Source organism: Leguminivora glycinivorella, chromosome 8 (genome assembly GCF_023078275.1).
Source record: "Leguminivora glycinivorella isolate SPB_JAAS2020 chromosome 8, LegGlyc_1.1, whole genome shotgun sequence".
NCBI lineage: Eukaryota > Metazoa > Arthropoda > Insecta > Lepidoptera > Tortricidae > Leguminivora > Leguminivora glycinivorella.
The window spans coordinates 22,298,454-22,322,172 of NC_062978.1; the positions used below are offsets into that span (position 1 = coordinate 22,298,454).

At 39.4% G+C, this 23,719-nt stretch overlaps 1 protein-coding gene across 1 annotated transcript in view; it reads left to right on the top strand.

Moving 5' to 3' along the window:
• The first annotated feature begins 494 nt into the window (after positions 1-494).
• LOC125229125 (SH3 and multiple ankyrin repeat domains protein 3) overlaps positions 495-23,719 on the top strand; it is a 216,151-nt gene continuing 192,926 nt past the window's right edge. Inside the window, exon 1 of the mRNA XM_048133904.1 lies at positions 495-678. The gene's annotated coding sequence lies outside the window, so the exon portion shown is untranslated. The remainder of the gene's footprint in view (positions 679-23,719) is intronic.

Here is a 23,719-nt window from a genome sequence, read left to right on the forward strand (position 1 = left end):
GTTGCCTTGTCAGTTGTTAGTGAAACGATGCTCTGACAATAATATAAACAGATAGTACTATACTAAAGAAACAAACAGATGTCACACAGATAAACATTGTAAGAACTTAGGTAGGTACAACCAACCTAACCCTATCCAATAGGTATACCTACCTACTGCTACTAAAACGAAATCACGTTATTAAATTGTGTGGAAAAACAATGAAAAGATAATTACTTAATTGATGCTTGTAGGTAGCGCGTATGTAGGTGTTTGTGTAGGAAGAAAATAAGGGTAGGCAATTTCATCTTCAAAGTCTCAAAGAAAGAAAAGAACAAAAAATCGATGTCAATCAGAAAACCTACGACACAATTTTCCGTTTTTACTGTACTTAATAGTAATTAAACGAAGCCGGTTTAACGGGCCTACATACTGTAATGTCGCTCGTTCCATTCGGTCACCGGCATTCCGTTCATTCGTTCCGTTTCATTCGCTCGCCAGTGTAAGCTGATAAGCCGCGGGGGTCGGACGCTGCGCCGGTCTTGCGTATTTGTTACGGTCGATATTAACCTCTCGGATTTCGTGTGTTGTGTGTGAAATAAGTGTGTTTTTAGAGCTAATACACTACAGTGAACTTGTGCAACGGATTACTGTTTTGTGTGTTGACAAACTTGGATTTTTCACTGTTGCGGTTTTGTGGTAAGTCGAGATCAAAGATCATGGGTTTTGAGAATACCTGCGGAAATTGTTGTTTTTTACTGATAACCGCTACATTCTGCAATTTCCATGTCTAACGGCAGTAGCAGACGTAGCAGTACACTACTTCTATTGATCGACCAGCAAAAATTCTTGTTACTAAAAATTAACTAACTCTAAACTACCCTACCTTTATATTAGTCGCGAATGTACAAATAAATAAATTAAGTAGTTTGTACAAGTGTGTAGGTAGGTAACCAGGTAAATACGCATATTACACAAATGTGAAATAGGTACCTACTTAACAACTTACCAAAATAATAAAAAACCAACGACACATCCCACACAGTTACAACAGGTACCTACCTAATTGTCAATATTTTTTGCGCAGAAATTCAGTCAGACCTACCTCCAATGGAATTTATATTCCAGTATCGTACATTTTTCATTGCTCGTGGATTGTTAAAATCTTATCATTTTGTACTACGCACGGTATTTATTTACGCTACGTGAGTAGATACACCTGACCTGAGTTATCAAATTTATCAACAATTACATAGGTATTTAATTGAATAAGCAAGCACTTAGTCTTCCAGTGATTGAGATATGATCGGAATATTTCTACTTGTTAAATGATAAACTCAATTTACGTCAAACGTCACAACACATAAAACTTATTAAAAAATAAAAATATATAGATGCCATTACGTCCATAACATTTTTATACTTGCGTATGAAATTCAAATTACGTACTGCAGTTCCTGCAGAATCTTAGCAGTTCATTAGATAACCGAAACCATAGAAAAATTAGACTACAAAGAATGGGAACTCCGTAGTCCAATTTATATGTTTGACTCGTAAAACAATAGATGGCATTACTATACTCTCGCGACAAATGGTATTGTTCAATTCACGAAATAATTTCATTTAAATGACCCAAGTCGTAATATTTAAAAATTTGGAACTTGATCATACAACATTATCATTATATAACACCGAAATTTACAAAAACAATTAATTATTTTTTTACCAATCGGGTACTTGAATCAGGTTCAATTCATGGTGTTTTGTACGTTTGATGACTAATAGCAAACATTATAATCCGGTAGATGGCGCGTATGCAAGATGCACAAAACTGCATGCGCTGCATGCTAAACAAAATTGCCATATTGAAGATAACAGTTTTAGTATTTGTTTTGAGTTTTTAATAATATTTTATTCCAAGATAGTTCTAAATTACCTTGGACGTACATTCCAGAATAGGCAAAATATGCTACGTAAAATATTACAACACTAAGTGCGTTTTCACATTATCCGATCAGATATCGGATGTAGGAAGGATTTCAAAGGCGAAAATCGAAAAAAGGCGGCTTAAATATATGGGATATCGGTCCTACATCTGATATCGGATCGGATAATGTGAAAACGCACTAAGACGGAAGTATTATTTTCTGATTATTTTATTTTTATTAGTATAAAAATGTTTTACCACAAACAGCTACATATATGTATATCAGCACGACAGAATCAGGTGGCACTATAATCAAAATGAGACAAGTTGTCAAATGATTTACAGATTTTTTTTATACTACGTCGGTGGCAAACAAGCATACGGCCCGCCTGATGTAAAGCGGTCACCGTAACCTATGGACGCCTGCAACTCAAACAGTGTCAAAAGCGCGTTGCCACCCTATTAGAAACATGTACACTCCCTTTTGCTGTGTTAAGTACACAGCAAAAAGGAATGTACAAGTTCTAAGGAGGGTTCGGGTAGCCGACGACTCAAAGGACAATAGACGGAACAAGTTAGTTCCGTAAGTGCTCCCGTCATCAACACACCGCACCCTCGTTGAGCTCTGGCACCCTTACTCACCGGCAGGAACACAACACTATGTCTAGTGCAATTATTTATTTGGGGTATTTTTTACATATCGAATATTAATGGGGAATAAAACAATATATTTGTGGGATATTGTTATGCCTCGAATGAAAACCCAGCAATAAACAACGAATAACTTTTAATTAAGCAGCAAATAAGAAATTAACAGATTTTACTAAATTCTTTCACGTTCGATCGCTCATCGTTCAAAACTGTTCTCCCATCGCCTTTCACACCTACTGTCATTCTACTATCATACAACGTTCTGTTTCACGCCATCACCTTACGTTCCGATCCCACATTCTCGGCTGTCCTGCTCTCATATCTGCCTTCAGATGGGCATTTCTCAGTGTTTAAATTTTTTTGTTTTCGGTGGCAACAGTTTTACATGAATCCTGTAAAGAGTCACATGAAATTCTGTCAATTTAAATAGAAGTCGCGGATTTCTACCAGAAACAAAGAAAACTCATGCTACGCTTACGGGGTTCGGGTACTAATGCTGCCACCGAAATCAAAAAGTTGAAACACTCTGAGAAATGCCCAGATATACTTCAACGTTCATTCATCTAACTACATCTCATTCATTCAACATTACATTTCAACATAAATTGAAAAACATCCGACAATATAAGCATTAGATATAAAAACAATGACTGTAACAACTTTTAGCATTCAAGTTAACTTTTAGGCACCAAGAATTTCTTACACGAGATAAAGTTTCATCTTCACAGTACTTCTGAAAGCTCTTTTCTTTAATGCTTTACCTCGGGCAAAGGTAATATGTATAGGGTCACCAAACGTCTGCCGCTGCAACTGCCACTTGCTAATCACCTCTGCTCTAGATGTCGACTTCATCGGGTAGGGCCACACACACTTGGTGAACGCATCAACAACTGTAATTGTGTGATCGTAGGGCTTCTTCGTCTCAGTGAATGCCCTTTTCCTCGTTCTCATAGCAAAATGACCATTACTATGCACCTTATATGCAACTTCCTTCCCCATTACCTTAGGCACCACCGTTTGCTGTTGGTCTCCTTTGTTTGGCATGCCAATTTCCAAACACAAGTCATTATAGTCACCATCTTTCAAAACTTAACCCACTTGTTACTGGACGTCCTAAATACCTTTAATTTTTACGAAATTTATGTGAAGTGTTAGAAAAAATATATATAACAAGGGAAAAATAATAAAAAAAATGCTGCTCTCATGGAAAAGTAGGAAAAAGGTGTTCTTTTAAAAGGACAATAGCAAAATATACTACCAAATGTTAATATTAATTTGAATTAAAATAAAATAATGAATACGTCATATTGTTACTCTTTATTCAGCAGTATGAAACTTTTCAAAACAAATCTTGGGATGTAACGTTACATTACATTTTGCACAAATAAAATTAGCTGCGTTTGATGCAAGGACGTATATTTGCACACTAAAATATGTTCAGCACTTGGGACTGATTCAATGGGGTGTCTTCTGTAAAACTTATTGGCCAATGGGCACTTTGCGACACGATTTTCTCGCACAGTTCCAGTTGCCCGAATCCCTCGGGTCGGATTAAGGGTAAATAGTAGAGCGAGTGGAGCGGCCGCTCTAGGCGCCACAGGCGCCACATGGTAAAGGGGCGCCAAAATCGAGAATGTGGAAAAATCCATACAAAAAATTATACGTTGCGTGGGCGCGCACATATCACAAAATGGCGAGAGGATTCGGAAATTAATTCACCTATAGAAAATCTAGATTTGTAATTCAGATTAAGTGGAAAGTGGCACCATATTGCCTTTCATAAGGGCGCTGTTGCTGGGGCGCCGTAAAAGGAGGATTCTAGCCCTTGACGCGAATGTGGTTACATTGTGCGGCGAACGGCAAAGTTACGTCGCTATCCAAATGCAAAAATATGAGTCTACCCGATAGTCCAAAGCGGAGTTCCTCATAAAGCCAAAGACGCAATAACGTCTCAGGGAGGCGCAATTTTGTGAGTCGCAGCAGATGGTGAGCGAATTTCAAAGCACTCAGATCACGTGGCAAAATACCGAAATGGGCGTCCCGACGGTGACGATCGAGTCCGCAGTTAATCTCTTAATTAACTCTTAAGCATTATTATAAAAATAATAGTGATGGCGAAATATAAGGCCTAAAAGTCGGGAACATAGGCGCCCTGTGAAGTCAAAATACCCCAAAATATGTCAAAGACCGCAGCTCTGCAGAGTGCAGACGATAAAAGCTTGAAAGTTCGCGGATTCGCCGCTGGCGGGTTGTCTTAATTAATCGAGTAAATAGGAAAAAAATCGTGCTTACTATTTATAAATTATCTGCTCTTTTAGTTAGGACAAATTCCGAATCTGCTTTCCTGACTTGGCCACTATAGTGCCTCATTTTGTTTGGACATGATATTCACGTTCAGCCACACGTAACTATACTAGGGTGCGACTACGAAAGTTCAACCATTTGTCCCTTTCGCACTCTGTCTGATGAAATCCATAAATTTTGTATTGCGTTAATCTTCAAATTACGGCATTACTATGAAAAAAATTTCGCGCTCGCTACGCTCGCGATTTAATTTCCTACATAATGAATCTTCTTCCCAAGGGCGCCGAAAATGTATGCCCTGGCGGTGAACTAGTGGCACCTCGTACAACTGGTCGCCAAACCCATCACAATAATGTTCCAGGGGAAACTGCGGAGATATACTACTGGCGAAACGTATATTATCCTTTCTTGGAACATTTGATATCCGAGTTAGATCGGAGTCATTTGTCAACCTTGGAGCCTGAAAAAAAACCTAGACCTGCTATTGGGGCCATCGACCAGTGTGATCCAAATTTCTTTCCTTCGATCAGAAAGTTGCTATTGATACTGGCCACTTTGCCAGTATCAACAGCAACTGCTGAAAGAAGTTTTTCAACCTTAAAAAGGTTCAAAACATTTTTGCGTAATAGAACGGGACAAGAGCGCCTCACGGGGCTAGCCCTTATGTCTATCCATAGGGAAATAGCTGCCGTAATAATAGACGCTAATGATATTGTCAATCAACTAATTTTAAGAAGAAAACGATTAATAGTTATTTGTTATACAAGGGGGCAAAGTTGTATTTTAAATGCCGAGTGTGAAATTGAAAAACGAGCAAGTGAAAGGATTCTATAGTTGAACCACGAGCGGAGCGAGTGGTTCGAGAATAGAATCCTGAACTTGCGAGTTTTTTAACACACGAGAAGTAAAATACATTTGCACCCGAGTGTAACACAAAACTTTTCCCCTCACTAATAGCGAGGAAACTACAACGCAAAAAATGCGTTTATCACTGCTTCCAGGTAGGTCCACAGGTGATAAATCATCTTTATTACTAGATTCACCTACTTTTATCAATTTTAAAGCAGTTAATTTGACTTTATTCAAGGTCAACTTACTTTATCCACTAGTGGATAAAATGCGTTTTTACCCGCTGGAGTTTCGTGTTTCCGAGCTAGTGAGGGGAAAATATAGTTTTATAATGAAGTAGTGTCTTTTATTTTGCATTATTATTAATTCGAGTCCTTTCGAGACCTTTTTTTATCCGGTTGAGTTCATGACCCGGACCCCCCCCTTAGACTTTCTATATATACGTGCTTGCTTGTTTGTCTATTTCCTTTAACACATCTGCGAATTCTAAAACTACACTTGCACCTAAACCCATGGCGTTTTTGTAGTGGTTCGATGTTACGGTACTACACTTTCCTTGGTACGGCTCAAACCACAATATATATCCTAGACGTGTAGCACCAACCCAAAATTTGTAGCCCCACCTTATGGGTTTTCCACGAATAAATTGTTTGCACGGGTGCCCTCCGTAATACGGAACCATTGCTTCATCGATGCTGTAGTGCTCTTCAAACGGTGCATTTTCTGCAAAGTTCTGATTCAGAAGCTGAAATAATTCACGTAATTTCGCAAACTTATCACCTGACTGTAATTTTGAATTGTCACAGCAGTGCAAATTTGACATAATATACGTAAACCGATCTCTAGACATAGCATTGTATATTATAGGCATACCGCAATCGGAAGCGTTTTGCCAATACATGTATCTTCTAGGTACTATCACGTACCCACTGTATAGTAATATACCTATAAAGCAATACATTTCGTCTTTCGTAATAGGGCAGGACTTGCTTGCATTTTTCTTTGCTGCATATAAATTGGTGTAGTGTACAAACATATTGATAATTGTGTCTCCAAACATTAGGTCAAAATATTGCATGGGATTCCAATTCGGTGCTGATGTTTGCATGCATTGCCAGACCGCGAAGTTGGGCTGAATATCTTGTTCAATCCAATTGTATGTTTTATTTTTTGGTACGCTTATTGGCCGGCAAGGACTTGCCTCTGTCCCAGATGTTGACTGATGAAACTGGTCCGTTGTCTCACATCTTCGTTTAGACAACTGAATAAGCGGTATGTTATCGTCCTCGTCACTAAAATCTTCTTCCGATCTAAAACAAACTTCTCCCGGAGCACGTAACTGAGATCCCGGTAGATTGTGTATATTTACTTGGTTTTCGTCCCCTGAATCCTCATCGGTGACGTCAGCGTTACAGTTTTCGGGAGGCAAAATAACGATCGAATCAGGTATTTCTTGGTCATCTTCCTCAAGCTCGTCAATGATTTCATTTAATGTTAAAGGGCGAGACCAAGTCTTTTTTCGCTTCCTAAAATGCAAAAAGTACTATAGTAGCATATATTCCTATTGGTAGTTTAAAAGGACGGTTCATATAATCACCAAAAAATATAGTTTCTAATTATATTCTAAATTTTATAGCACTGGTACCGAATAGTTCACGTTGTTTTTTTCTATATTCTGATTTTTAATAAAACATTATCTATATTTTTTGTAAAACTACATACCTTGAAGTTTCCATTGTTAATTTCTCCAAATGTATCGATAAATAAAAACAAAACACTGCTATAAACACGCACAGTCAATTAGCAGTCCGTTTCTAACACTCAATAGGTTTCGAATGCGTATCACCAAAAGTTTTATAAGTACCCCCATTGTTCATGAGAATTTTAAGTGTTTGGCGTCCTTTTAAAAGAACGATAGTAACAAGTGGGTTAATTATTAATTAAGTAATTTATCTATGCCTATATTTGACATCTTAGCTGTGTAATTTATAAAATGTAATAAATTGACTCAATCCTTGTGTATATTTGTAATGAATTATTGTGTAACAAATTATATTGACATTATATTGTACATACTTTAAATAATTGTTAAATACTCGTATTGCATGCCTTGCTTGGTAGAACATAAGAACTGCTTTTCAATGTTATCATCTTATGTAATCTCAGTATGTTCTTGCAATAAACGATTGACTATTGGCTATAAAATCAGCTGTTTAGTCGCATTGAGCTCTTCATTTCGCCACAGGGATATCATCTTTCAGAGTGATCTTGAGCTCGATCGGCGCTTCCTTAGTCTCCACCGGTTCATACTCGACAACCAAATGCTCGACGTTTTCCTAATGGCCCCTGTACACACATGGCCAACGGTTCCACCAGCCCTTTGTGAATCCCCTTGGCCAAGATAAGAGCCGCTGTTTACACATTGGCGAACCAATCACTTGGCATTGGCTCTTCATGAAAGATGGACGTGGAATGAAAAAATCTAGGAAATTCTTGGTCATAGACGTTGTCAGAAAAAAAATATTAAAAAATAATAACCCCGTAGTAAAATTAAATTATTTGCAATATTAACAATTTTTTGAATATTCTGATAAGAACATTTATCTTTTTTAGGAAATACATTAAACATTTGCAAGGTTATTTTATTTCCTAAAATCTACACTATTATTGGCATAGATAAACTTATTATTTTCGTAAATATATCACTACTGTCCTCTCTGACGGCTGACGACCAACTGAATGAAGCGCCAACGTGTAAACGCAGTTGGCCATTGGCGCCAAGATCCTTTGATGTGTGGACAAAAAACCGACACGAATCGGTTGGCCGGCAAGCGCAAGCGCCAACTGCCAACTTACGGCCAAGTAGCCCTCTACACACATGGCCAAGGGGGTTGGTGGAACTGTTGGCCATGTGTGTACAGCGGCCATAACAGTACCATCGCGATCAGAAACAGTGAAGTCCTCACTCACGCAATCCACTTTAAATTCGTCGAAAGAGTCTTTGTTGATTAGGTTATATCCACTGCCAGAGTCTATTAACGCCTGCGTTTCTACGTCACATAAACTTTAAAGGTTTTTTTTTAGTAGTTTTCGTCTTCATATCATCTACATTATCGTATTAAGTATTTTGTTGCAATGTTTACATCGTGCCGACCACTGTTTCCGCCATGTTGACAGCTGTCTCGTCATTGGCCAATATTCCAAATATGACCGCTTGTCGACGAATATCTGTCGCCGCGGACTGCTTTACCGATGGAGCCGCTTGCTGATGATTCGCCTTTTCTCCCGAGCCATAGGTGCAACACTGCTTTACCGACGGATCTGCGCAACCAGCATGGTCGCGCGATAGACGATAAAATATCAGGCCGTCCCTATCGCACTTACAAATAGTGCGATTGGGACGGCCTGCTATTTTATCACTTATCGAGCGACCATAATTGCTTGCCAGGTCTTCGAAGGACACTCGCTGAGTCGCTGCTTATATGGTCATAAGTCATAATAGACGGAGAGCTGGCAGCTCCTTTTGCTGTGGGCCACCGTTTACGAGGTATTGACGAAAAACGGAGCATGTAATCGATTAAAAAAAACTTTCTTACTAAATTATCCATTTATATATTGATCCTATCGAAAAAACGTACATAACCTTTCTTGTAGGAAATTAAAATATGACGTCCACGTAGATATTTTCTGTTTGGGCCCCAAAAAATTAAATCTCTTTAAAAATTCATAGCTCGATAAAGCCCCGCCCCTTTAGCTGCCAGACTTGCAGACCTGATGTTGGTCATGATTAGAGAAGCATCTGAGCACCTTTCCAGGTTGCCTCAAGGACCTACTCCAAAATCCTGCCAGCTCTTGGACCATAATCATTGCAAAAAAACACTTCAGTCCTTTAGTACATGATCCTCTTGACACGGCGGCAAGTGATTGGAGAGTCGAGTAGGTAGATAGGTACTTCCCTATGGGCCTATCGGTTTTATAAACACACATACAACAAGTAGGCGCGAACAATTTATACTTACTTTTCTATGATTCAACTTCACGTCATATTTTATTTTTCTAATATTCAATTATATATAAAAAAAGTAAAAAACAACAATATAACTGTTTTTCAAACATATTAAAAAAAAAATCCGGACCTGGGTCTCGAACTCGGGATCATAGACGTGCAAGTCAAATACACTAACCCCTAAGCCAAAAAACAAGGAGCCGCCCGGCTCAAAATATTGAATCATATTCATATATGGTTACTCGGCAATGTAATTAATTATTATCTCACTAGACGACACTTTTAAACATTGAAAATAGCGCCATCTGTAAATAACTCGAAAACTAAGAGGTACCAGCGACGATAACTCGCGTTAAGTAGGCCGTGTAGCGATGTACTGAGTTACCAATCTTTCTTGATTTATCTATGCCGAAACTCACAAATTACTAGCTTGCTTCATTTTTTTTTTGTGTGGTATGTTTGTTGAATTGGTGTGATCAGTTTTGGCCATCACCTAACTGTCAGGTATTAGGTATTTTACCCTATCAATGATTAAGAGGCTACTGCCAACCGCGTAATCGTTGCTAAGCAACTGCAAACTTGTAATTTACTGATATGTCAGGTGTCGGGTGTTTTACCCTATCAGTCGTTAATAATTAATAGGCTACTGTTCGCTATCGCTTTATCGCTGCGATGCGGTTGCAAATAAATACGTATGTAATATTATAGTTACTAAGTTTAGTCATACTCTCTTTTACTTTACCACACGTGTAAAGTTATACTTTTCATACATGTGCTTTTGTCATTTTTAACCGACTTCATCTATTTTATGAATCTAAGAATGTACTTGAAAGAAGCAATATTAACTACCGACCTTATATGTAGAATGTGAACAGCGCCCTCAAACGGTGACCTATACTTACTAGAAGCAAAAATATCATAATTTTCCGTGATGTTGTCTTTAAAGAATAACGTATAAAAGTTCTTAGTAAACAAAGAAAAACAGAACCTTTTTGGTACGGGACGGAACCCTAAAAACAAGTCAGCGTTTACCTGATCATGTCGATAGCGATTTGGATATTAAGCGATTCATATTTTGGTTGTAACATTTATTATACTTAAAAATTAAAATTTTGAAAAAACCCCCGACCGTGACATAGTGGACCGATTTTCATGAAACATGGCTAAGAACACTCCCGACTAACTCAGCTTTCAGACAAAAAAAACTAAATCTAAATCGGTTCATCCGTTCGGGAGCTACGATGCCACAGACAGACACACACACAGACAGACAAACAGACAGACAGACAGACAGACAGACAGACAGACAGACACGTCAAACTTATAACACCCCTTCGTTTTTGCGTCGGGGGTTAAAAAGGCGCGTCAGGAAAAAGAGGTCCAAAGACGGATTGAAAACGCCTGGAGGAGCTATTGGTGCATGAAACACTTGATGAAAAGTAACATTCCGATGACACTCAAACGGCTGGTCACGTCTGCCGGATGCCGAACGGGTTGTAGGGCAGAATCACCACGGAGTGGGAGCCCGAAAACTCGAATCGGGGATCTGGCAGACCCCGTCAGCGATTAATATTGCATCCTATTTTTAACCCCCGACGCAAAAACGAAGGGGTGTTATAAGTTTGACGTGTCTGTCTGTGTGTATGTCTGTCTGTCTGTCTGTCTGTCTGTCTGTCTGTCTGTCTGTTTGTTTGTCTGTCTGTCTGTCTGTCTGTCTGTGTGTGTGTCTGTCTGTGGCATCGTAGCTCTCGAACGGATAAACCGATTTTGATTTAGTTTTTTTTTGTCTGAAAGCTGAGTTAGTCGGGAGTGTTCTTAGCCATGTTTCATGAAAATTGGTCCACTAGGTCGCGGTCGGGGATTTTCAAAATTTTAATTTTGTGGTTAGGTTATTGTCAAATTCATTGATTTTCGCCCGCCGCCCGTTTGTATACAATCACTTTTGACATTCAATCAATATCAGTTTATTATTAAACCTATATTGTAGCTGCTCAAGGAAGGACTCAATAAAAATCCCTTGTCCCTTTCTCACCTTCTCAAGTATATAATTACGTCCATATTCAATGCCATACCTTTATAAGATATATTCAACATTTCGAAAGGCCACTGACCAGCTTCTACACATCCAAATCTTGAACCTTAATACAAATATATAAGAACCAATGACAGTCTAAGATTACAATCAAGTTGCAAGTTTACAACATATCGTCGGGTAATTTTGCAAACCTCTTATCTCCTTACACGCAGATAAGACGTATTCAACTTTAGGTATTGTTAAATAAAGTAACAAATCCAAACAAAATTCAAACATGCTACGTCAACTAAAGTTATATTATGAAGTTTTATATTCCGACGTGAGATCAAACTAGAGGTCGTAGGGTTAGGTTATTATAATGAGGTAACTAATCTAACTAATGATCAATAGTAAAGTATTATTTAACAATGTTACGAAAGTAAGATCGCAGGTTGCAGTCTCGTTATAACAAGTATATTATAGTTAATAGGTACCGATTATACCTTGCATGTGAAAGTTATGACACATGAGCATCATGTTTGTATGACTTGTATGTTGCAACGGCTGATTTTCATTGAATCGAGGACTAGATTTTAGGCAAATAAGACTAAAATTATTGCATTCTTAAACTATAATTCTATCTTTTTTCTTTCCTTTAATATAAAAATATAATTATATCGTTGTAGATTAGTAATGTAACAATCTTAGAATAATAACAATGTATACACCCTGTTTTTAATGAATTCCGTTAACTTTAAGGGAAGATTATTAACATCAAATACAATTAATTTCTCTAAGAAACTAGCGTCTTAACTCTTGCGGTTATCGAGTTATTAAAAACGAAAGATAATTGCTGAACACGTGTGTCACAGCCTTTAACAATTCCTAATGTTATTTCTTTTGGCATGTGCCGTCAATCACTTGACACTAACTTGAATGTTATTTTTAAGGGTCTCTCACACTAATAAATTCATTTATTAGTGTGTATGAAAACGATGAAAAAATTATTTTTGCGAATTTAACTAAAAGTGACATGTAGGTGGTTCCTGATAATGAACCTGATGACGTGTCGAATTTAACGGAAAACAAAAAAAAACACGGTGTATGTAGCTACCTAAGCTGTGATACAGGAAGGTCCTAGCCATGATGGCAATCGGTCGTCGAAGTATTTCGTATAAAGCCCACATTGTCTAAACCCTCTTTTTGATAGTTCGAAAAAGAAAACCATTTGACTGGGAAGAAAGTACCCAGACATTAAGACTACATATTTATTAATTAGTCTCTGGTTACCAGGCACCGAAACGCAAAACAAATAAAACAACATTTGTTCGATTACTAGAATTGGACCCCTCATCGGAAGTGCGTGCAATCGATACCCACGTAGCCCACGCGAGCGCTGGTGTCGGAATACACCCCCGGGGTTATTCCTAACGCGAGTCGAGCTCCTAGGCGAATTAAGCGCGTAGCATCACTAATTTGGACTCCCTGAGTTCGTGTTCCTCTTTTTAACCCCCGACGCAAAAACGACGGGGTGTTATAAGTTTGACGTGTCTGTCTGTGGCATCGTAGCTCCCGAACGAATGAACCGATCTAGATTTCGTTTTTTTTGTCTGAAAGCCGAGTTAGTCGGGAGTGTTTTTAGCCGTGTTTCATGAAAATCGGTCTACTATGTCGCGGTCGGGGGTTTTTACATTACATCAGAGGCCGGGAAAATGAGGATTTCCGGCCAAGTGGGTATATACGGCCGAGCGAGCGTGCGAGCGAGGCCGGATAGGGATACGAGGCCGGGAATCCGTTATCACGCCGAGGCATGTATAGTGCTTTTCTCAAACATACAATGAAATAAAAAAAATGCTCTAAAGGACAATATTTTATAAAAAAAAGTTACTTTGCAGGCCTAGGCCTGAAAAATAATATGAAATCCCTTTACAGTCCTCTCGAGTTATTGCGCCCAAAAAGCGATACTTCCCAGCCCATTTTAAGGAACGTAAAGACAATATTTCATTGCATGTTTGAGAAAAATAATTTTGTGGTTAGGTTATACTGAGCGTAAGCGGGAGCGAAATGAATGGGCGTAAGTATAATTATTCATCTAATCTATGTAATGTGAACATTACAGTAACTATAATTTTTAGCAACTATAATAACTAAAATCATAGCTCTGGTTCGACTCGCCCGACGTATTATAAGCGGAGGGAATGCGTTCGCTTTCGTTTTATGCGAATTTATAAGTTACGAGTATTCTAGCAGAGTACTGTAGGTAGATTCTAAAATATACCTAACTTAGTCATTACGCAAACAATTGTCTGAATGTCTGTAGGTTGACTGATATTTTAATTTACGTTATATATGTGTGTAAATAGAGCGTACACCCATCTTAAAGGCCGGCAACGCACCTCCAACACCTCTGGTGTTTCGGGTGTCCATGGGCGGCGGTGATCGCTTACCATCAGGCGACCTGTCTGCTCGTTTGCCTCCTATCCCATAAAAAAAAAACGAAATCATAAATATAATCACAATACAATCTTGGCAGTTTTTCTGAAAGATAAAGATAAAATAAGTATTATGCAGTTTTCGTCCGGTGGCTACAAATTAAAATGCAAATCAACAACCCTTCATTCGAAATATTTCAAAGATGAGATTTGTAACAGGCTCCGCCCGTCATTTGTTTTTATTTTAGTTATTACATACAATCGAAAACATAAATTAGGATTTATCAATGTGTCTAACTAACGTAACTTTGGATAAACTGCGTCAAATTGCCAAATTGCGACAGGTTCCGTTGATGAAGTGGCCTGGCAATTTTGAATTATCTGATCTGTTTCTAGGTACAACGTCTAGGCGTTCATGGTTTAACCACAATACCTATGATAGCAAAAGACGACGGTTCGAATCCGGCCTTCACCGCTATTATATGACATTTATTTCAGATTGTCATGACCGTAAATTGAAAAACAAGAAAATTTTATTACAGCTAGATAGGTAGAATACTCTTTTATGGCACACCTCAGCAAAATAGACAAAACTATTTGATTGTAAATAGAGGCAGACAACATGCGCTAAAGAGCGATCTTTTTCAAACAACCTTTGGGTGTAATGCACATCTGATCGTAGTTTAAAAGTTTGTCTTATTAAACGTTTGTATGAAATACACATAGCCATGACACATATATAGTCGTCATCAGCTGCAAGTCTCATCAGAGGCCAAGGTTATGTAACCGTGCGCCGTATCTCCTGCATCTTCACGTACACTCAGTTATGAGAACATAATACATATCTTGTAGGACCTATTTGTATGTCATATTGTTCAAGTAAAGGTTAGTTTGGACTTTTGAATACAAATAAAAATAAAATAAGTATATTATAGGACATTCTTACACAGATCGACTGAGTCCCACGGTAAGAAGGCTTGTGTTGCGGGTTGAGTACCCGGTAAACGTGTAACGATAAATATTATATATAAATAAATATACATAGAAAACATCCATGACTCAGGAACAAATATCTGTGCTCATCACACAAATAAATAGTGACCCTGCCTGCTAAGCCGCGGTCCCGGGTTCGAATCCCGGTGAGGTCATTTGATTGTGTGATGAGCAATGTCCTATAATTTTTATTTATTAATTTATTAAATGCTCTTACCGGGATTCGAAACCAGAACCGCGGCGTAGCAGGCACGATAACTAAGATCCGAAATAAGATTTTAATTAGAATACTTTTTAATATAATAGTGACAGCGGATATGCAAGAGAACAATATGTCAATATCATACCTTAGGATGCCGAAGACCGAGCGATGTGGAGAAGACTGAGCAGGAAAGCGGACCCTGCGATAGATCGGGAAAACGCTAGGTTGGAGAAGAAAACTCAAAAACCAAAATATTTGCTGAATTCATTTGATTTGTTTCCAATGTTGCGTAAGGATAACTATTACCTACGAGTACCTACTTAAAGGTAAAGTAATGAATATTAAAAATAATACGCAAATTGTGTGTAGAATTATACATATTTATATATACTTTACTTGCCTTTATAGAAACATTAAAAGGCCATAAATCTACTGTAAAACGTCGTACAATTAACAATCATCATCCTCCTTGCGTTATCCCGGCATTTTGCCACAGCTCATGGGAGCCTGGGGTCCGTTTTGACAACTAATCCCAAGATTTTGGCGTAGGCACTAATTTTTACGAAAGTGACTGCCATCTGACCTTCCAACCCGAAGGAACAACCCGAAAACTAGACCTTATTGGAATTAGTCCGGTTTCCTCACGATGTTTTCCTTTACCGAAAAGCGACCGGCAAATATCAAATGACATTTCACACATTAATTCCGAAAAACTCATTGGTGCGAGCCGGGGTTCGAACCCGCGACCTCCGGAACGAAAGTCGCACGTACTTACCGCTAGGCTACCAGCGCTTTTTTTGTCGTACAATTAGTTAACAATACACGTGCTAATAGTTAATTGAATTAATTCGGAACTCGTGCCTATTTAAAACACTTCCTTCTGTCTCGTTTTAATTAATCGTTATTCGTTATCGTTACCCCACCTTTCGCACGTGTATCGTATCCTTGTATTTTCTATTGTAAGTGACTATACCTGTACGGCCACGATAACCAGTAATAGCTACTAATTATCTGCCAAGTGCCTAGTTCATAATAGAACAGTAATAGTCAAACTTGCAGCAAAATGTTCAGATAATCATAATTACCTATTATGTTGCACTTTGTGTTATCAGTACAAATCAAATAACTATACGGACAGCCAGGGGCCATACTCGACATGCTTTAATAGCAAATTCTTAACAATTAACTTTATACCTACTATCGCAGTTATGTGCGAGTAGGTACCTGCCTAAAATAAGTACCTACAGATAATTATATAATATGTAATTATATGTACTTATTTTACCTGCATATTTAATGCCGCCAGCATTCATTCGCCCCGATTCGAAATTTAAGATAATGTTAAGATAGGTACGTCAAATATGAGCTCCAAATACGATTTGGATCGGATACGTCAAAAGTGATGCGTTTGAAGAAACTTCATTTTGGCACAGTTATTATTCAAAACATAATATGTTAAAAATGTTAAATATGATATTATCGTATTTAACATTTTTAACATTTTAATCTAGAGTTACCTATGTTAACATGCCGATGGACACCAAATTACTCCTTCAGTAAGTATGGTCTGCACTATTATATTTTCTAGAATTTTGTCAACACTTTATAAAAGGAATAAAATACCTATATCACCCCTAGAGGTACTATTACCGTATCGAATGAACCGCGATATCACCGGACACCGGACTACCTGACTCGTAACATGAGTAACATGACACGGCCTCATCCTTACATGAGAAACGCTCAAAATGACATGTGGTTATTTTGGAGGTATTTTAGCCATAAAATAGGTAGGTACTTACCTTAATCTAACGGGTATAACCCAACGAATATGTCGACATAAGTAATTTAAACAATGCTTCTAAGGCACCATCCTCACTTAGGCGTCGCGTGTCTCGCGGCGCGCAACGGACGTCTCCGCCACGCCGCCTGAATGTAATTCAAAAAACGTCTCCTCAGTACATTTTGTATAGGAAGGACGTAAGACGCGCCCAGGCGGCGCCGGCGTGGCGGCGGCGACCGTTGCGCGCCGCACACAGAACTAAATCAAGATAGAAGGAAAAAGTGTATCTACTTCGCGTGCGGAAAAGTTAAATAGCGAGCAACATTGTTCGCCGCGCAAGTCAGTCTGCTCCCGACCGCTGCCCGCGAGTGACATACAGTGAAAAATACAAAATGGGTCGGTATTCGATAATTAACTGTTCAAACACCACCAATAAAAGCAAGAGTGTTAAACAAAGTGTTTTCTATCATCGGTAAGTACCATTTGTCCTAAAATATTTTTTATTAAATTTATTAATGTATAGTTATTTGAAATACAATGTCAAAAAAAAAAAGCCTTAACTAAAAATAATTACAAACGGTAATTAGTCAATACCGCTCCGCACCGCCTCCGGTGCAAAAGTGCCCATAATGCTTGCGGCATTACCCCGTTGGATCGCTATGGCCAGCCTTTGCACCAGAAACGATTCGGAGCGCGGGTCTTCTCCCTTTAACCTAAGTCGACGGCCCACGTCACGCACAAAATGCTTCGCGTCCGCGCCCCAGCAGCCCGCCGTCTCCACCGCAAAAGGAACAAAAATGTACCCCGGGCCCAAGGGCGCATATTTCTGCCGCTTTGACGCCGCCTGGAATTCCGCCGCAGCCCCAGCGCTGCGGGTTGTGCGCCCAATGTGAGAAGCGGCGAAGGTGTTGACACACGTAGCGTCCCACACCAAACACCGCCCCCTCTCCCATGGGATCAAGGTCAGGCCATCGGGGCGTTTGCCATCCGTGCGGCTAAGACCCGGCGGCTCAAGGATGGACGGCACACCAGCCGACTTTAGTGCCCTCTGGACGATGTCGTTGAGAGCATGGTGACGCGGATGCCTGCCCGTACAACGACGGCAACTCAAAGCATGATGTCCGCTAGCCTCCACCATGGAACCGCAAATGCATAAATGTGGTTGACATACATCGCAGCCCAAGCGGAGAGCAACGGACACCCGCAAAGAGTCACCGTCGAGCAAGGTACCTAATTGAGGCGAGGGTAGCGCGTGTAACCATGCCCCTGACTCTGGCTCTGATACAGCCAAAAGCCTAGCCCGGTCAACACCCACAGAACCATCGACAAGACCGCCAAGCACAGCCCTGCAGCCCACATCATCCCACGCCCGTTGCACTTTGGGATTTTCTGGCACGGTGGCACCAGGATTTAGGGCCAGCCATTCCCTTAACGCGTCAGCCGCATACGGCACGGTTGCCTCGCTACCATCCAGTGATAAAATGCTAGCAACGAGGCCCCCACCCCATGGGCTGACGCCAGGAACGCCGGCAGACTTATATTCTGCAGACACCGAACCCCAATACCCCCGTGGCGGACCGGCAAAGCGGCTTGAGTCCACTGGCTCTCGTCTAGGGAGATATTGACGATTGACTCTACCGTGGACTTGATGGCGGCGTCAAAGTTGCGGATCTCGTCGGGAAATGTCCAAACTGGAGCTGTACGCAGTAAATATGTGATCTTCGGAGCGGCGAAGCACTTCTGCAAAAGAACCAGAGCCACGTGTGGATTCAAGCACCTCAAGCGCTCGCCGGCGAGCAGAAGGAGATCCCTACGAGTTTTAAGCGCCTGAGGGACCCCAGATGGAAATATGGGTGCACCCAACAGGGACAAAGAATCAAGGTCAAGCTCTCGGAGACCAGGAAGCAAGGAAGAGAAAGAAGAAAAAAGACTGGAAGACTGTGGTCCACAACCAAAGAACTCACACTTGGACGCATTCACCTCCAATTAAATAAAAAACACGATTTTCCTATTTTTATCATCAAAACATTAGCTGACGTACGGTCGTCAAACCATTCGTCAAACTAGTTTTCCATTGCGGCTTTAATTTGACGAGTCCGACTTGGCGTGCGTTTAAAACAAGCGATATAAAAATAGGCTATTCAAACTGTCGAGACAAAGTGAAGGTAGATTTGTTATTTTGTCCGTCGAACTCACGTCGAACTTAAGAATAGTGGTGCACCACGGAACTATATCGTCATGTATGCTGCGATTTCCTTATTCGATTTTAATCGATTTTGCGAAGCAGTGGAAATTATAATTATGTTTTTATATTGTTATGAAACTATACATATAAAGTACGAGTGAAAAGTAAATTTAACTTTAAAATAGGTTACAGTTACGGTATTAACGTTGAATTTGTGGTCGGCAGAAAAACAAATACAAAGTTACAAACATAATACGCTCTATATTTATTATGAATAAAAATAACTCTAAAAATGTGTTAATGGTTAATTATATTTATAATATATTACTAAAAGTTGTAACAAATAACATGAGGATAATGAAGTGAGTACATGGTCGATTTTCTTAAAAATATTACGAAATATTAACTAGTATTAATACCTACCTACTAAAATCTTTGTTCCTGGCCTTAGGCAAATTATATACCTACTAGTGAATTGTTTGTCATCACACGAATACAGGTATATACTTACTTCATTTCACAACGAAGATGAACATCCGATATTTTTAACTTCGGCGGGCATCCCGCAAGCAACCTCCACAATCGATCGAATGGGTTACGCGGCGACAACGTTCCCATCACTAAAGTACACTCATGACGTCATAGGCTCGACACAAAACGTTACACGCTCGGTTTCGCTGTTAATCGCCGAGCATTTTCCTTCTATCTTGATTTAGTTCTGTGGCGCCGCAAGACATGCGTCTTATGAGTGTGGATGGTAGCTAAGATGTCACAGGGGTATGGCATGAGACCCATCCATGTTAAAATGGTTATTTTTCTTAAAGGCGTTGTCGAATTGGGCTCTTATGAATCTTATGATATTTAAAATCATTATTCACGTTCGTGAATATTCTTCATATAAATTGGTTTAGCAACTAACACGATAGATGGCGTTGAACCAAGCGCAGCGAATTCTACATCGCGCTTACGAGATTATTTTCTTGCGTTAAAAGGATTGAAAACAATTAGAGATTAATATACTTAATTATAATTATATTATTCCACTACTGTCATGTCTGTTAAAATACATGGGTATAGTAATAATGCCTATGCAAACTAAATAAATTTGCTTATTTCCATATAATCTACACAGCAAATGCAAGCACAGGCTCAGTAGGTGGATAAAGGCCTAAGTCTAAATAATGCAGGTTTACATGCATTATTTAGACTTAGGCCTAGCATAGAGTAACTGTAATGAGAGCAAATCTCGTAATAAAGGCGGATTTACACGGCAAAACTATGTAACCGGATTGGTCTACGTCAGCCTACACTACTAATCCACATTACATTTTAATGAGTGGTAATACTAGTAACAGTTGGTAACCGGTATATATTTGTAGTTCGAAGAAATTCTGTATACCTACTTTTTTTTTCTTAGCCTATTTTGAGTGTCCCACTGCTGGGCAAAAGCCCTATCCCTGGCTCTCCATGACTCCTGATTCTCCGTTTCTTTCGGCCAATTATTAAGCGAAATAGACACGTTCATAGTAGATTGTTTCATAAGGGAGTAAAATTATATCTTACGGCTACGGAATCTACAATTTTGCTCCCTTATCGAGTCCAAAACGAAGCGAATCTCATTATTAACGCAACTTTACACGTAATATCAATCAGTTATAAGCAGCAAGTTGCAACTTTACACGTAATATCAATAAAATAGGTATTGCACTAAAATAGGTATTGACGTCACTGTCTAGACTTCCAGGATCCGTAAATAAAGGGCAATAATAGCTATCTCTCCGTGCTTATAAAGTAATAATTGTAATTTATTTTCGTAGAAATAAAACGATGGAAACGGATTAAATCCGATTATACGCGATTTAATCCGTTTCCATGGTTTTATTTCATGAGTAACTATCGCGGTAACCGAAGACAATCTTTATTTTCGTAGCTCAAGAGAAATTTTGTTTAACCAAATCAAATTATTTTGTTGAATACTAGCTTTCATTTATTTATTTAAACTTTATTGCACCATAAATTAAATATAACAAGATCATACCATCCCCTACATTAAAATGCGACCGCCTAAGACCGCGCTTACACTCCACCACACATAGATGGCGCCACAAAAAAAATGTCTTGTAGCTTTCGATTATACTTGTAGATGGCGTTAAGTGTCACTTTTGACATAGATTTACGGCTCGGAATTGACACTTAATGCCAATCTACAAATAATCGGTGTTTTTTGTGGCGCCATCTATGTGTGGTGGAGTGTAAGCGCGTTCGTAGGCGGTCGCATTTTAATGTATGGGATGGTAATGATCTTGTTATATTTAATTTATGATTGCACAAAAATATCGCTATATGCACGACAGGTGCTGCCCTCTTAGTAGGCTTACTATTAAAGCTCAGCCACACTGTCTAGCGCGTTTTGAGAGAACAGCGTTAGCGGAGCGCAATGATGGCGGTACGCCGGACGGAGCAGATCCCGAGCGTTTTCAAAGCGAATCCGCGCGCGTTCTGCACATGGTAACTTATAAGCCTAAGTATATTTTGCAACTGTAAACTTCTAATAAGTATTGAATGACACATAAGAAATCAAAACAACATTTTGGAATAAAACAATTAGCTAAATCGTTAACATTTAATTGATATTCAGGCAAGTCCGCTTACAATGCGTGCTCATTATGTGTGACCGCGTCAGCGTATTCAGAGCGCTTTGAAAACGCTCGCGATCTGCTCCGCTAACGCTACGCTTGCAAAACGCCCTAGTGTGGCCGAACCTTTAGGCTTTTCTGTGTTCAATGTTACGGAGTCTTAGTTCCAGCGGCCGACACTAGCTTAAAAGCTCGGCCACACATACGCGTTTTGATAGCGTAGGCGGAGCGGTAGCGGAGCGTCAGCGGAGTTCGGCGTTGCGCCCAGCGGACGCCGGCGGGAACTAAGGAGCGCGGATTGCAAGCGGAATGCGCGCGGATTGCTAGCGGAACGCCAGCGTTCCGCCGGCGCACCGCTATCATTGCGCTCCGCTAACGCTACGCTATCAAAACGCTTTATGTGTGGCGGAGACTTTAATGCTGGTGAAGCCCTTATAGGATTAAGTGTAGTCATGTAGTGTATATTATGTGAAAATCTGCGCCTCTCCGTCCCGTTTGTTGCTACAGATATCCTCGAGGTTTAGACTGACTAAGTTAATTCTACAGCGTAATGCAAAGTCGTGGTAATGGTCAGTCTGCGGCCGCGGTATCAGCGTATTTCTCGGCCGATAAGCTATTAGTAGGTCGCATACTTTCTACTTACGCCGTATCGGACAGTTACTCGTACTTCACGCGTCAATGGTACTGGAGAACGTTTTAATACATTCACTGTGGAAGAGACTGAGATGAATTGTTTTTGTAAACAATGTTTGATGCCAGTTCAATTCAAATTACGGTCAAAATATGTATACACTTGTATACAATAGCAAATCGCGGGCCCTGTGAAAGACCTACAGGTTGTTTAGTTACCTGGAATAATTTACGGGGTGAATTTTATTTAATCGTAGGTACGGCATGAATACCTAAACATATCACATACATATATTCAGAAGTAAGTATGTCACAAATTGGTGTCCAAGGTTCTCAGCCATTGAGCTGCGTCAGGTCAGGAGTGAGTATGAACTCATCAGTACTACCAGGGTAAGTTCTGCGAGGGCACTCCTGAATTATGTGAATACAGAAATCATGCAGTCCCTTAGTAAAATTTTCTCTGTGACGAGTTAACGGAATTCAATAAATACAATTAATTTCTCTAAGAAACTAGCGACTCAACTTACGGTTATCGAGTTATTAAAAAATAAAAATACTGAACACGTGTGTGACAGCCTTTACCACTCCCAATGTTATTTGTTTTGACATGACATGTGCCAACAATCACTTGACACTAACTTGAATATTATTCTTAAGGGTCTCTCACACTAATTATATCATTTATTATGCATGAAAACGATGATATTTTTTTTTGCGAATTTAACTAAAAGCGATATACAGGGTGGTTCCTGATAACGAACCTAACGACATGTCGAATTTAACGGAAACCAAAAAAACACGGTGTATATTCACCCCATATGTAGTTGGTTAAATAACCATCCTGTAAATAGGTACATAATTAGAATCTTTTGCGTCAATGTATCTTTGCTCAAGAACTACAAACGCTCTAAAATGGCGCACTTACAGCTCCCACAGCAAACAAACGTGATATCAGGCAGATTAAACGATTAAGGATTAAGCTATTTAAATTTACATACAATCGGACAGGAAACAATACATTATTAAGAATTTGACTTTATTTATCGCAGTATTATGGAAATGTACGGTATCTTGACAGATAAAGACGGACAAGTAATTAAGACAGTTGAAATCTTTAACGTAGTACAA